The sequence below is a fragment of the Microcaecilia unicolor genome, chromosome 9 (genome assembly GCF_901765095.1).
Source record: "Microcaecilia unicolor chromosome 9, aMicUni1.1, whole genome shotgun sequence".
In the NCBI taxonomy this organism is placed as follows: Eukaryota; Metazoa; Chordata; class Amphibia; order Gymnophiona; family Siphonopidae; genus Microcaecilia; species Microcaecilia unicolor.
Genome location: NC_044039.1, coordinates 59,111,106 through 59,127,388, shown reverse-complemented (window position 1 = coordinate 59,127,388; position 16,283 = coordinate 59,111,106). Strand labels below are relative to the sequence as shown.

Genomic DNA, 16,283 nt, shown 5'->3' with positions numbered 1-16,283 from the left:
GACAAAGAAGATATATAAGATGAGAGAAACATATGAATATAGACGAGAAAGCTAGGTTTGTAAGAAGAATGCAACCAAATTTTAATAGGTTAGAACTAAAGAAAAGAAAGTAAGTAAAGGTCTAGAGAAAAATATTAAAGTGAAAAGAGAAACAGATATAGTGTATTGTGAGTTGTCAGGACATAAAAGTTGTCAGAGGAAGAGAGATAGAGTGTATTTTGGTCAACTGAGATTCAATATGCCAATCTCCTGTTTGACCAAAATGACTTAGGTAAAGAAAGAATATTAAAGAATTGTGTCCAACCAACGGAGGGGTGACCAAATGAATTAATGAGGGGTTAATTATCCCCTAGGTTCTGGCCGGTACCGGCATAGAATTGTCCAGTACCAGAGAGAACCCTGAGAAGGCTGATTAGACCTCAAATCTGACCCCATCTCTGAAAAGAATAATTCACTTACTTTATAACCAAACCAAGACATTATTAACAGGTATTAATAAAGAGAAGGAGAGATCGGTTTAAATATAAGATTTATTACTCACCCAAGACAGGTTACATAAACAAGATGTTCATATGGAGAGATCTCGGATAGTGCAACACAGGTCTACCTCTAGTCACAGACTCTTCAGACTCCTCACTATAGGGAGACTGCCAGTCATATTTATACTCTCCTCATTACATTAAGTTCTATGAAGTTCTAGAAAAAACTACTTCTACGCAAATGGCCCAGGTGGCCGAATAACAGTTTTTTCCCCCTTAACCGCAGATTCTGGTATTTTTACCCTTGGAAAAAGTCCCCTACCTTTTTCCAGCAGATGGGCAGCTGTTTTTGTCCATAAATGTTCTTTCTTACTTCTGCTTTTTTCATGCACCTGGTATAAGGTCCCTCCCAGCTATCTCTGCAGTCAAAATCTATTTTCATCACTCCACACTATCAAACTAAAGTCACAGTAAGAAAATGCTCTTTTTAAAATCAATCCTCCCTTGGCCTGTAAGTTTTTATACCATTTTGGAGCCTGACCCAGACCTTGGCTGCCAAATAACTATACACAATATGGCTGCCTGAGGAGCTGCTGCACAAGATGCTGTACCTTCAGCTCTGTTTACCTTCACAGTGAAGAGAAAATCCAAGGTTCTGATGTTTCCAGTGGAACCCACATTGAGTTTAGCTGTCCCAGGGCCGATGGATACTTTTATGCAGCATGGCCCACGCATTAGTGCTCCAGAAGTTTTTTGGCTGGAAGGGGCCACAAGATAGAGGGGAGTCCTGCCTCCCTCGAAGGTGTCAGCTTATCACCGGACCAGCAGAGTCCACTGCTCCAGCCACTTCCCCAAAGTCCTGAGCTATGAGTATCATGTAGGAAGGTAGAGATAGTGTGCAGCAGAACCTTGTGAATTTGGAAGAACTCGTGGCAGCTTTAACACTAGGGCTAGTGAAAAGTGGATTGGCGACTGGAGGGGCTATTGCACTTGAGGAGGGTTGTTAGCAGCAGGTGATCTTCCCTAGGCCTGCAGGTACTCCAGAATTGTTAATGCAGGTACTCCAGAGTTGTTAATGTCCAAACTCTTGCCAGTGGCAAGACCGAAGATCTTTAATTTAGAATCTATCTGGGAAATAAGTGCAGCCATACAATTGGCTGTGGGTACTCAAATGCAGGCTTTAGCTACACAGTGTTCCTCTATAATCTGACTGGCATTATTCAGTGCTATTGTCCACATAGCTAACCAGGCAAGTTGGACTGCATGAAAAGCAGTCCTAACTATATCCAGTTAGCTTTGCAGGTACAGAACTAACTGTCAGCCATCTCCAGATAACTTTCAGTGCCAGATCATGGATGAGGCCCAGTGCTGAATTTCTGATCGAACATAACTAGCAGGAGTCAGCTTTTAGAGAAATACTGACCGCTGCAAGCCAAACATTATCCCTTTCTGTGGCTGGAGGGATAAAACTTTAGTCAATCAAATCTAAAGAGAGGATAACTTTTGAAAGCTAAAAAGGTATTATTATCTATAGGTTTTTTGGAGATTATTTCTACATACTGAAATACACTAGCACACAACTTAAGCGTGGTACCGGAAGATTGGAGGGTGGCCAATGTAACACCGATTTTTTAAAAAGGTTCCAGAGGAGATCCTGGAAATTATAGACCAGTGAGTCTGTCGTTGGTGCCGGGCAAAATAGTAGAGACTATTATTAAGAACAAAATTACAGAGCATATTCAAAAGCATGGATTAATGAAACAAAGTCAACATGGATTTAGTGAAGGGAAATCTTGCCTCACCAATCTATTACATTTCTTTGAAGGAGTGAACAAACATGTGGATAAAGGGGAGCTGGTTGATATTGTGTATCTGGATTTTCAGAACACGTTTGACAAAGTACCTCATGAAAGACTCCAGAGGAAATTGAAGAGTCATGGGATAGGAGGTAGTGTTCTATTGTGGATTAAAAACTGGTTAAAAGATAGAAAACAGAGAGTAGGGTTAAATGGTCAGTATTCTCAATGGAGAAGGGTAGTTAGTGGAGTTCCTCAGGGCTCTGTGCTGGGACCGCTGCTTTTTAGCATATTTATAAATGACCTAGAGATGGGAGTAACTAGTGAGGTAATTAAATTTGCTGATGATGCAAAGTTATTCAAAGTCGTTAAATCGCGGGAGGATTGTGAAAAATTACAAGTGGACCTTACGACATTGGGAGACTGAGCGTTTAAATGGCAGATGATGTTTAATGTGAGCAAGTGCAAAGTGATGCATGTGGGAAAGAGGAACCCGAATTATAGCTACGTCATGCAAGGTTCCACGTTAGGAGTCACGGACCAAGAAAGGGATCTAGGTGTCTTCGTTGATGATACGTTGAAACTTTCTGCTCAGTGTTCTGCTGCGGCTAAGAAAGCAAATAGAATGCTAGGTATTATTAAGAAAGGAATGGAAAACAAAAATGAGGATGTTATAATGCCTTTGTATCGCTCCATGGTGTGACTGCACCTCGAATATTGTGTTCAATTCTGGTCGCCGCATCTCAAAAAAGATATAGTGGAATTAGAAAAGGTGCAGAGAAGGTCGATGAAAATGACAAAGGGGATGGGACGACTTCCCTATGAGGAAAGGCTAAAGTGGCTAGGGCTCTTCAGCTTGGAGAAAAGGCGGCTGAGGGGAGATATGATAGAGGTCTATAAAATAATGAGTGTAGTTGAACGGGTAGAAGTGAAGCGTCTGTTCACGCTTTCCAAAAATACTTGGACTAGGGGGCATGCGATGAAGCTACAATGTAGTAAATTTAAAACGAATCAGAGAAAAGTTTTCTTCACTCAACGTGTAATTAAACTCTGGAATTTGTTGCCAGAGAATGTGGTAAAGGCGGTTAGCTTAGCGGAGTTTAAAAAAGGTTTGGACGGCTTCCTAAAGGAAAATTCCATAGACCGTTATTAAATGGACTTGGGGAAAATCCACTATTTCTGGGATAAGCAGTATAAAATGTTTTGTACATTTTTGGGATCTTGCCGGGTATTTGTGACCTGGATTGGTCACTGTTGGGAACAGGATGCTGGGCTCGATGGACCTTTGGTCTTTCTCAGTATGGCAATACTTATGTACTTATGAACTCCATGCTAATTTAGGTAAGAATAGAAAAAATATTTCTAGGGTTTTTCTCCCAACCCTCTGATTTGATTACTTATCTGCCTTTGCTGTTGCCAGTAATCCCATTGGCCACAAAATGTCATTGTCATCATTACAGGAATAGTATACTACCACTTTTGACCAGTACCAGTTCTAGAATTTAAAAAGTGATTTTTTTCCATCCCATTGTCAGAACTAGGTCCTTGCATCTTCTAGGAAACTATTATTCTAGGCTATACATCGGTCCGCTGCTGCCAGGGATTTGGGCTATTGGAAGTCGTTTGCCCTGCTCGCCCTGACCAGTTGCTGACTGTCCATTGGCCCTTACTGTGTGGCATCGGCTGCCCCTGGATAAGAGGGCCTGACCGGTTAAAGCTCGGGGAGATGATTCGTTCTGCATTTACCTCTCTCTGCTTCACTAGGATCAAGACCAACCCACCAGTTTACCGCTTCTGACAAATACACCAGCCTGTTCCCTGAACCGAATTCTTTCACTTCATTTCTCCTGCCTTCATTGAACAGTGCCAGCCATTCCTGTATTGGAGGACCCATCTAGTTGTGACTTGAAGAGGAGGAGCGTCCAGTCCTGCTCCAATAAAGCCTTCCCCTAATTGTCTGTCCAGTTTCTCCTTCCTGCCGTCATCCGTATCCTCTCAGCACAAAGCAAGACAAGTGTCTTTTTCCCTGCTTAGGCTGGATTGCTGTAGCATTGGTTACCCCCACCTTGAAGGACAGCACAGCTACCGTGCCCAAGACATGCTTGCACAGCTTTGAATTCAGGATTATTCTACTGTAGTCACTACCATACTCCCCTCTAATATTCTCTCTATTCTCTATTTTGTGACCCTCATCTGCTCCTCACTCACTGCAGTCCTGCCTGACTGCAGCTCCATACCTGTTCTTATATCCAATCAGAAATTATCTAGCCTCTCCTCTCGTCGCCCCACAGACTCACTCCCTGGCCTCCATTCAAGTGCTTTTCACCGGCACAGTTCTCCATGCAGCAGTACCCCTAGGCGTCATTACCTCAAATACATCCCCTGCTCCAAGGGCCAACCGGACCTATATCAACACATTAAGGTGGGCTACACTAATACTAGGTCTGTGATCAACAAGACCAAAACAATCTCAGACTGGCTCACCAATGACAAACTTGACCTTCTTGTCATAACTGAAACTTGGCTACGGGACCCTACAGACCCAATTCTCCTAGACTTTTGCCCCCCTGGTTTCAAAATTATGCACTGGTCTAGACAAGTGAAAAGAGGTGGGGGACTAGCCTTGATTTACCACTCGGGCCTCATAGTTGACCCTACAGCTGAATCCATATCACCCCACCTGGAAATCGCTTCACTAAAGGTCCACAACAGATCTCTTCATGATTCTCTATGTTGTATTCTGTTCTATAGGCCACCGAAGAACTGGGCGGACAGTCAAATGCATTTCATGGACTTTCTCTCCAACTCCTGCACCAATTTCTTCAATGTCCTCATCCTGGGTGACCTGAACCTTCATTTAGAAGACCATCTCTCACTTAAGACTTGTCAGTGCCTGAATTTCCTCCAACTACTGGATCTTCAATACCCCAATATGCATTCGACGCACGTAAAGGGCCACACCCTTGAGCTCCTTATTTACAAGTTCCTCAATGATACCATCCTTTGTTTGGGGAATACTGCATGGTCTGCTGCTCCTTGGACAGACCACTACAAGCTGAACTTTTTGATTAACTGGCGGAAGACTGGTCAACCCCTCTCTTACTATACACGAGGGGAAATCAACCTGGCCTCTTTTTGGAAGCACATTTATATGTGCGACTGGCAAGTAAACGCAGACTCCTTTGATTTCCTTACACGTTGGGATAACAGATGCCTCTGCATTCTGGAAGACCTGGATCCTTTGCGCCTTAAATCCTCCCACCATCGCACATCTAAAGCTTGGTTCACTCCTGACCTGAAAACATTAAAACTCCAAACTCGAAGGCTGGAAAAAGCTTGGTTAAAGTCACAAAGTCACCACACCTTAACGACTTGGAAACAAGTTCACCGCAAGTATAAATACGCCATCAATCAAGCCAAAAGAACTTTCTTTCAGAAACGTATTCTGCAAGTTATAAAGGATGCTAGAAAGCTCTACCGGCAACTGAACTCTCTCCTTGACACTTCCCCGCTTACCTCTCCGACTGCCAGCATGCCGTCAGTGATTCAGCTAGCCAACTATTTTAAGGAAAAAATCCAATCACTTCGCAACTCGTTCCCCTCGTGCACCTCTACTTTGGATGACTTTCTCACTGACCGCTTTTGGACTACCTTTGACACGGTCTCAACCGAAAAGGTCTCCCTAGCCATTCAAAAATTTTCTAAAACACACTGCAAACTGGATAGCTGCCCAAACTACCTGCTCCAATCAGCGCCAGAGTGTTTTATTGTTGACTATGCCACCTATCTGAACTTCATGCTCCAGTAAGGGCGCTTCCCGACCGATCATGGTAGCATTCTCCTTACACCAATCCCTAAGGACCCGAAGCACAAGCCTTGCATAATATCCAACTACCGCCCTGTTGCAACTATCCCGCTACTAGCGCTATAGAAATGATAAGTAGTAGTAGTAGTACTAGTCAAGTCTATGGAGAGCTTGGTCAATTCACAGCTCATTGAATACCTGGATAAATTCTCTTTTCTCCATGCCTCTGAAGAAAAGACTAGACGAATTTCATATTCCATATAAAAAGTTTATTTACAATTGTACTGAATAGCTCAATGGGCTATTTCAGGAAGCATTTTTTTTATAAGCAATATACAAGCAATGTACAAGAGAAATCAGAATGCTATATACAGAATGCTTAAGGCAAAAGAGTTAAAATGCTTAATGCTTCTTTGTTGCACTCTGTTTTTATACCGTTCTTCTTCGGCATCTGACTAATTCTCTCATACAACATTCCTGTGCAAGTCTCTGAATACCACAAACTGTTAAATGTGCAGAACATCTGCTTTCTGTTATTGCTCCCCCTTCTTGCCAGACTTTCTGGAGCCGTGCCTTTGGCTGATGTGGGCCACATTCTTTTCTCATGTCCCAGGAGATTTAGTGTTGAAACAGTTTGCTCTGCATGTTCTTTGAAGCTTTCCACTTCTATTTTGTATGCTTTTATTCAACATCCTCCCTTTGAGGACTGATTGTTTCAGGCCTCACACATCTGTTTCAGCTCCAGTCTGTTTCCTTACCTCCCTTCTAAATCTCCTCCCCCCTTGTTTGTGGCATTCAGTTTCTGCACACTTTTTCAATATTTTTGGTTGATATATTAAAGTTCTATTCATTCTTGATTTCAGTTACCATAGTCATTTTAAAAGCATCCTGGCACATCTTTGCAAACATGCTAATACACATGTTACACAGCATTAAACAGATTCAATTGTACTAGGGTACAAAATTTATATTTCTTTGTATACAGACAGTGAGTTTCATCAAAGGAAAGTACACTGTCATTCTTACTTTTCATATAAGAATAATTATAAGGATAATGCCTAATTGCATTAACTGATGTGGCATTAAAAATTACACAAATTAAAAGCATATTCCAAGGTTATTAACATTCATTGAATCAGTTGTTACATACCATTGAGTTAAAGTCTTATTGCAGCTTGTTTTATTGCCACACTTTTCTTTGGTGGCTGTGACATTTACAATCACTGTACTTTTTCCTATAGACCAATTACCTGTTACAACATTGTGCGTGTAATTGCACTTTATCGGGGGAATGTTTCCAGTTGTCATACTATTAATCAGACACCAAAATGATGTCTGTGGATACTTGTCCGTAAGCAAGGCTTGCTTATAAATAGTCTAATTTGTCCCATGAAGGTTTCCATCATCCCTTACACAGGTATTATTGGGATAACAGACATGATTTTATCATTGTAGTCCCATATATCATAGCTGGCAAGGACAAGGATGATGTCAGTCAGTGGGCACATATGATACAATCAGTCAAATTCAACATCTTGGCCGCTGTAACAAGTCTATATGTGTTCATTGTCCATTAACAAACAACAACAAAACAACAACATCCCAATACCATCATGTTTAGGGACATGATGTTTGTTTATTCTTTGTCCATTTCAATATTATTAGTTCGTCGAATATCTGATAAGTGTATCCAAGAAGTATGACCTTCCAGACGGGCAGCGGTCTGAGTAAGGGCTGTGATAGCAAAAGGCCCTACATACACAGGATCCTTCCACGTTTTATGTGTAAAGTTCTTCCGTAGTACTAGATCACCTACTTTAAAAGCACAAACATCATTAGTAATCCCTGCCTGTGATGCTACATTTGTTCGGATCATATCACTTGTCAGGTTCAACATCGGTTGTAGCTTTTGCCAGTACTGAGCTGTGCTATCAGTACTTGCTATCTGCATCGGGAAGAAATGACGTCCTGTCTGAATTTGGAATGGGGACAATTTAGTACGCCCATTAGGTTGGGCCCTTATTGTCATTAATGCTAATGGCAATACATCAAGCCATGTATATAATTTTCCCACCATTTCTTTATTGAGAGATTTTAGTAAAACTCTCAATTTTGTTTTTAAAATGCCATTGTAGCGCTCCACCAAACCATTGGAGGTGGGGCGATACACTGATACTTTCCTGTGTGTTAAACCCATAATCGTTTCTATTTCTTTCAAAACACTGTTATTAAAATGTGTCCCGTTATCAGAAATTATTCTAGACGGACACCCATGTCTTGGCATAATATGAGTTACCAGGCATTGTACCACCTCATGTGCTGTCTCCCTTTTACATGGAAATGCTTCTATCCACCTTGAGAAAGCATCCACCCAAACTAACAAATACCTTTTTCCCTGCACTGGAACAATCATATCAGTGAAATCAATATACCATTCTTTTGCTGGGCCTTCTGGTATTGGAAGTGTCCCAGGCGATATTTTAGGACCTCTTTTAGGTATGTTAATATTACATACCATGCAATTCTGCACAACCTGTTGAATCAGGTTATCAATTTTTAAAGTCCAAAATCTTTGCTCAAATTGTTGTTTCATTGTTTCTCTGTTCCAATGCATGGTTGCATGCCACCTAGTCAATACCTTAATCACCTGACTCATTGGCATACAAGGTAATCCTTCTTCTGCATTAAACCATTCACTTCCCAATTTCATACATCCTCTCTTCAACCATTTTTCACTTTCCTGTCCCTCTGGCTGCCACATTTCAATCTTATCTACATTCGTAAGTGGCCCTTCCTGTGTCTGTCTAGTATTATACAAAATCTTTTCACTTTGCTTAACCACCTCCGTTGCTGCTGCATCAGCCATTGCATTACCTAGTGCCTCAAAAGTTGGCCTTTCAGTGTGGGCTGGGGTCCACACAACTGCAGTTTTTCTACCTTCACGTTCCCTTCTTGCCAAAATTTCAAACAGCAATTTCCAATATGTGTAATGTTGTAGATTTTTACCTGCACTGGTTATCATCCCCCTACGCTGCCATTTTAATATATGATACTGTAGTGAACTTGCAACGTAACCACTATCAGTATATATAGTGACATTTTGAGTCATATCAGTGTGTTGTAAGGCCGTAATAACGGCTAAAAGTTCAGCATGCTGTGCAGTCTGGTCAGGAGGGGTTTTATATTATACTTGCATTATCTTTCTTAGATTCTCATCTACCTGCACGCAGGCAAAGCCTGCAACAGTCCTTTCACAAGCTCCATCTGTAAACCATATTAACCCATCAGATAAGGGTTCAAAAGTAAGACAGTGAAATGTAGGGATTTCTATAGTATCGATCTCACCCTCTTGATCGACAGGAAAAAGCAGATCTATCTTATTTCTTTGTTCTTTAGTTAATGGTATTATTCTTATATCTTGTCCTAAAAGTACTGCTTGATATTTTCCAAATCTAGTGGCTGTCAATGCTGTTTGGCTAGGGCTCAACAGCGTTTTAATCGTGTGGTTGGTATGTATTACAATAGGAACAAAAGGCATTTGTGCTCTCCATTTGCCTACTGCTGCCACAATAGCAGTCAATAACTTTGGTATTTCTTTCATTCCCTTTTCCACATGATTAAAAGAGCCTGACAAAAACGCTACTGGTGCATTTACTTCATTGTTTTGATTAATCATAGCTGCCCAACTATTTCCCATGTCTTTTACCCACAAATGCACAGGTGATTGGATATCTATTACTGCTAAGGGTCCTGGGGATAACAAATCCCTCACAATCTTAGCCAGCACTATTTTATCCTGCTCTTCCAACACAATTAGTGTATTCTTTGGTGTGGCTGCGGGCAGTTTCAAATGTTTATAAAGTCTCATTACTTTTTGTGTATAATTTGGTATCCATTGTCTGCAGTAATTTAACATTCCCAAAACAGCACGTAACTGGGTAACTGTTTGCGGTACCGGGGTTTCATTTAAAATAGATATAACTTCCGGTATAATGACCTTATGTGCTGCTGAAACATTTTGTCCTAAAAAGGTGACAGTAGACTGAGCTATAACACATTTCTCCTTATTACATTTATATCCTAACTCTCCTAATAACAAAAATAATTTTCTAGTCCATTCTAGGCATTCTGCTTCAGTCTCAGCAGACAATAGAATATCATCTACATAGACAAACAATGACACCGTGTCAGGCAGTTGACTCCTGAAATCTTTTAAATCCATCATTAGTTGTTTTGAGAATACCGATGGACTATCAGTAAAGCCTTGCGGCATCCTAGTCCACCTGTATGCCTCATTCTGTACTATAAATGACGTCAAATCCCTAGACTCTGGATGAAGAGGTATTGAAAAGAATGCATTAGACAAGTCAATAACAGTGTTATATGCATATATATTCTGGGTATGCAAAAGAGTAGCAGGATTTGCACAAATCGGAAATTGATTTCTTGTAATCTCATTTAGCTCTCTTAAATCATGTACTATCCTTACATTGTTTTCCCCTTTTGGAACCGGAAACAATGGGGTATTGTACGGGGATACTGAAGGTTCAATAATACCACATTTCAATAATTTACCAATGTGTTCCAGGGTTTTGGATACTAATTTAGGTCGTATGGGGTAAGGGTCTTGCTTCGGCCCCTGTGCCCCTTCTATTAATTCTATCTTATGGGGTTTTGCATTTATGGCTAGTCCATATGGTGAATCACTTGTACTCCAAATATGTTGTGGTAATTCTTCCATAACCCTTACTTTATTTTCATTATTCAACTGCTGGACCATGGTGAGTAAACTTGGTATTTCTTTATTTCCAAATTCTAAACACAGTCCTAATTGAGACAACAAGTCTCTACCACACAAATTTACTGGGCAATCAGGTGCCACTAAGAAGGGTACCACAGCCTCCCTTGAACCGTGCGGTTGGCATTCCAAGCGCACCAGAGTCGGTTCCGTTAGCCTTTTTCTTTGTTCTATCCCCGTAAATCCCACTGTTGTTCTATACTGATTTGAAAGCTTAACTCCCTGTGGTTTTGCACATAACACAGAGGTACTCGCCCCTGTATCTATCAAAAATCTCACAGGAGTTCCATATTTTCCAATTGTCAATGTAATAAAGGGCTCCCTTGTGTCTAACCTGAAAATCATTCCCTCCTCCTGACACGGGTCTGTTTCCAGTCAATAGCATTGGTCTGGAATATTCTGCCAAGTTGGAAAGGCATTTACAGTGCCTTGTCTCTGTACTGCAGCCCCTGGTCCCTGTGATTGCGTCGCCGGCTGCTGTATTGCAGTCTGCGGGGCACTCACAGGCATCCCTACTACTTGTGGCATCAATCCTTGCTGCGTCTGCATTTGTACTTGGGGCATTCCTGCATTCTGATAACATTCTGAAGCATAGTGACCAAATTGATTACAGCCCCAACACTGTACATGCGTCCTTCTATTAGGTGATGGTCATCCTTGCATCCCTCGGCCTCTACCCCTGCCTCTAACCATGCCTCGTCCCCTTGGTTGGTACGGCCGGCTATATCCCGGTTGTACATAGTAAATGACCTGTGGAGGTACAATTGTTTCCTGTTTTTTGTTTCTATCCTGTTCCTTGCTTTCCAAATCCTTTAACTGCATAGTCATTAACTTAGAAGTTAATTTAGCCTGTTCTTTCTGTGGGGTCTCTATCAGTTTACGATGCACATTACTAAAATGCATCAATGTCTCTCTTATTTCTGGCCACGGCTTTGAGGACAGGGCAATGACAGCGTCTAAATTCTTACGCATATTATCAGGCAGTGTGGACATGAATAGGTGTAAAAATACTGCTACATTATGATCCACATCTGCATCTTGCCCTGTTTGAGCCTTATACAAATGTATACATTTTGTCAAATGTGCCGAAAAATCAGTTTTAGGGTCCCATTTATTTGCTGTTATGGCTGAAAAATCAATCGGTGTTGGATACATCACATGCAGAGCTGCAGAAAGAGCAGCCTTACTATTCCCTGCGTATACATCCCCATCCACAGTATGTGATGGCAGGCGCTGATATCCACACTGCACTGCCAGTTGAGATATACTAATACCTGACGCTGCACACAGGGCTTTAAAATCCCCAATAGTCAATTGAGTCCCAGCAGTTGCCTGTTCTATCCCATCTAACCACATACGAGCTCCTTTCACTATACTGGGAATTTTTGCAACTAAAGTTGTAACATCTACGGGAGTGTATGGTTTGTAATGGCGTACTCGATTGCCAGCTGCGTCTAAGCGCGTCATAACTGGCATGACCTGTTCACTGAAGCTGGAGGCCAGTGCCCCACAGACTTCCTGCTTTTGTTCTTCTTCCAAATCACGTTTTATTTTGTGGAACCAATGATCCCAGAATTCCAATCCCTCCTTTACAAATGTTCCAGTCCCTATACCCGGGCAATTTTTGTGGACAGCCTTTAATAATTCCTGAATGTCCTCATGTGTACTAGGACCATTTTCATCGCACGGCAAGGGGAGCCGTTTTACATCTAACAAGTGTCTAGTAGCCCCCCACCATTCCTCACCATATCTAGTATTATTCAGTCTCATAAGCTCTGCAGCCACATGCGTGCCTCGAAAAATTGGCCTGGGGGGCCCTGGGGTTAAAGATGTTGGCATAGTTTTTGTTCACTTATGAGTTGGGGTTGACATGGTCATGGGAGGCTCGGAATACATCCGCAGTCGTCCCTCAATTTCAAATTGAGTTGCCAGGTCATAATGTTCTGATGTAATTAGGGTTTTCAAATCAGGGTAAGTGCCTGATTCTGCACTAGATTTTCCTTTTTCTTTCTGTCTCACCCGTTTTTTCTCCTTTTTCTGTTTCCTAGTCCCCACATCACTGTCCTCATTATCCCCTCCCTTTGAACCATCTTCATCACTGGAGGGGTCGTCTAAAGCAGAAAATCCCTCACACGGTTTAGGGCGCTTCTGCTCTCCTTTCAATCCTTTGTCCCTTATTGGGCAAAGGGTTTCTCGTGTAATTCCACCTGACTCATAAGGAGGTGGCCGTTTTTTATAATTTTCCTGTTCTTGCTGTATTTTTTCTACATCTGCATGAAATAAATCAGACGCAACTGAAAATAAATTCCAAATAGTAAGATGCTTCTCTAAGCTTTTCTTCTTTTTCTTATTTTCTTGAATGTATGTCAGGAGAGATAATAATTTTGGACGATCAAACGATCCATACTGAGATCAGTTTGCATCATATTTGACCCATTTCTCATGTATTTTTTCAATCTGTTTTTTTTCTAACGGGAATAATTCTATGACATGCTGCAAAGGGGTGCATTTTTTTTGACTATCTAAATCTAAATACAAAGTAAATACAGGAGTTTCTTTCTTCTCTGCCCCTTTCCCTTCCATTTTATTCTATTAAAATTTCTCCTATAAAGCCACAATCTACAAAAATATACTAATGCACTTAAACAAAGAAAATATACAAAAAAGAAAACTACAAAGCTAAACAAATATACCACTAATAAGTCCACAATGTAAGCTTACTCACGCGTCTTCTTATTCTCTTGAGCAAGCCCAGGAGTCGTCACCTGTATGTCCACGTCAGTAGGTTGATCACTCCCAAATCAGTGGTACACAGTAATCAGGCTTAAACAACGCTTGCTCTCACAATCCAATCCTGTAAAAAACTTCGTTAACAACAAACACTTAATTTGTCATTCGTCTCGCCTTCTCTTTTCCGTGTGCGGCATAAATCTTCACTCCTGGCTGGCTCGCCACTTTGAAGAAAAGACTAGACGAATTTCATATTCCATATAAAAAGTTTATTTACAATTGTACTGAATAGCTCAATGGGCTATTTCAGGAAGCATTTTTTTTATAAGCAATATACAAGTGAGGCAGTGGGCAAAAGAAATTGATTAATTCTGAGAAATCATATTAAGGGTTAATTCTGTTTAAAGGTGCTCAAATACTATTTTAAATTCTCAGTCCTGCAAGTGAAGGAATGCAAGCTGGATTTAATTTACTTCAATGTCTAGCTTGGCTAAGCTAAAGGTTAGAAAGGTCAGTGAGAAATGAAACTCTGTCCTTTGTGAATGATGGATTGTTAATGCTAGCACATCTGTATACTATTAAATCTTGAGGGGATACTATTATGAATGAACAAAGGAATGAGCCAGACATACAGTAGTTTAAAAGCAGGCAGTTTGTTTTAAGATTAGTTTAAAATGTTTAGAAGGAAATAGTTAGATTCTAAATAATTCTAGATATTCCTGATGTTTAGATATGTCTTATAAGGATGCTTACTTTAGAATATGCTGTATTCTGTGTAAATTAATAATTCTGGGTGGAATGTCTGTTCAACTCTCTGTCTGACTTTCTGAGTAGGGCTGCAGTGAAAAGATCAGCATATGGTTTGACTTAACCATAGTCCTAGCTAGTTCTGTGTATGGAGCTGATGGGTGAAAAGGGTCAAGAAAAGTCTTGATTAATTATAGGTAAATATAGGAATGGTTCTGAAAGTAATAAGAAACTATAGCTGGATGCTATTAAGTAAGACTGGCCTTGACCCCTTAATGAATGCCAGAGTCCAGTTAGCAGTTTAAGCTATGGCTGGGATTATGTGAATAATAATAAAATGCAAGAGTTCTGGTGCCAAAATGTCTGGTCTGAGAGGCCCCAGGTCATGGGTCAGTTTGAGAAATATCAAACCTATGTAACTGATATTTTTATAGAGCTGATTGGCTGAGGCAAGGTAACCAAACTATTCTTTACCATCTGGAAAGTAAGGGGGGCTAGAGGTTAGAACTGTATATAAGAGGGAGCAGAAGCAGCTTACGTCAGAAGGAACAGACAGAAGAAGAAGAAGACAGAAGAAGAAGAGAAGCAGCTGAGACAGAAGCCACAAAGACACAGAGAGCTGAGAAAGAGAAGAAGAGACTTAATGCTGATGTTCTACTTTGTTTGCTGGCAAATAAAGAAGATTTCTCTCTCATTTTGATGTGTGCTGTCTGACTCCTGAAGTACCACAGATTCTGTTAACAATAGGGGTAATTCATGCATCGATTCCTGCAACAATTCTTGGTGGCAGCGGTGGGATCCTGAATCCTGCATTAATCCCAGCACCCAACTGACTGGAGAACATTCGCCGGGTATGTATTCTGTATTCTGTATTGTAATCCTAGCTAGGAAATTGTAAACCAGCCCCTCACAAATTGAGGGAAGGGGAGTCTGATCAACTCTCAGCGAAGGCCTTAGTAGCTTTTAGTCTAGTGGAGATTAGAAGCGAAACCGCTTGAGCTTATCTGTATCTGAGAAATTTGAAATTGTTGGGTGGGATTTTCTGTATGGAATGTGTGATGCGTGAATGTTAATGAGTGCGGACTTCTTATAACTGCGTTTCCAATTAACGCGAGTTCAATTGGCCAGTGACGGAAGGAAGCGATTGGTGTCTGTCTTACCTTGTGTCTCGAGAGTGGGGACCCCTTACTGCACTCTCAAAAACTCCTTCCCTTTTGTGTGTTGTAACTGTAAGCATTATGGGAGGAAAATCGTCTAGACAAATTGATACTCCCCTAGACTGTATGCTTAAGAATTTCAAGAAAGGATTTTTAATTAATGATTATGGACAGACTTTAAGCTCAAGTACTTTAAGAACCTTGTGTGAAGTTGAGTGGCCATCTATGGGGGTGGGGTGGCCCTCTAGTGGCAGCTTAGATATTGAAGTAATCCGGAAGGTCTACAGCATAATTGTAGGAGAACCAGAATATTCTGAACATCTCCCCTATATAGATTCCTGGGACAGCCTTGTGACTGACCCTCCCTCTTGGTTGAAAACTTATATGGGATCCCCAGTAAAATTCATGTTAGGCCATGTTCAAAGAAAGATTAGAAAATCTAAACTGGAAGAGGGAAAGAGCCCCAGGAAGCCTACCACCCAATCGGTGGCTTCCGCCCCTACCCTGTCCGAGAAACCCATACTCTCTGATGACCCCTCAGATCTTGAGCCACCACCTTATGGCCCATTGTTGGGGTTCCGTGCCACCCCTAGAGATCCACGCCGCCCAGCCCAAGCCTCTCCAGCACAGGCTTCTCCGGATAGCTCCTCTTCTGTGCAAACCCTGTCACATCCTAGGGTGGACCTTTCATCCGGCCTCTACCCTTCTTTGCCACATCCTTCCCTGCTAACCTCCGAAGACCCGCTTTGGGCTGCACCCCCTGACTCCTCA

The 16,283-nt window shown here is 41.4% G+C and overlaps 1 long non-coding RNA gene across 1 annotated transcript in view; it reads left to right on the top strand.

The window, feature by feature from the left end:
- LOC115477818 overlaps positions 1-16,283 on the top strand; it is a 45,404-nt gene that overhangs the window by 11,327 nt on the left and 17,794 nt on the right. The gene's annotated exons all lie outside the window — the stretch shown is intronic.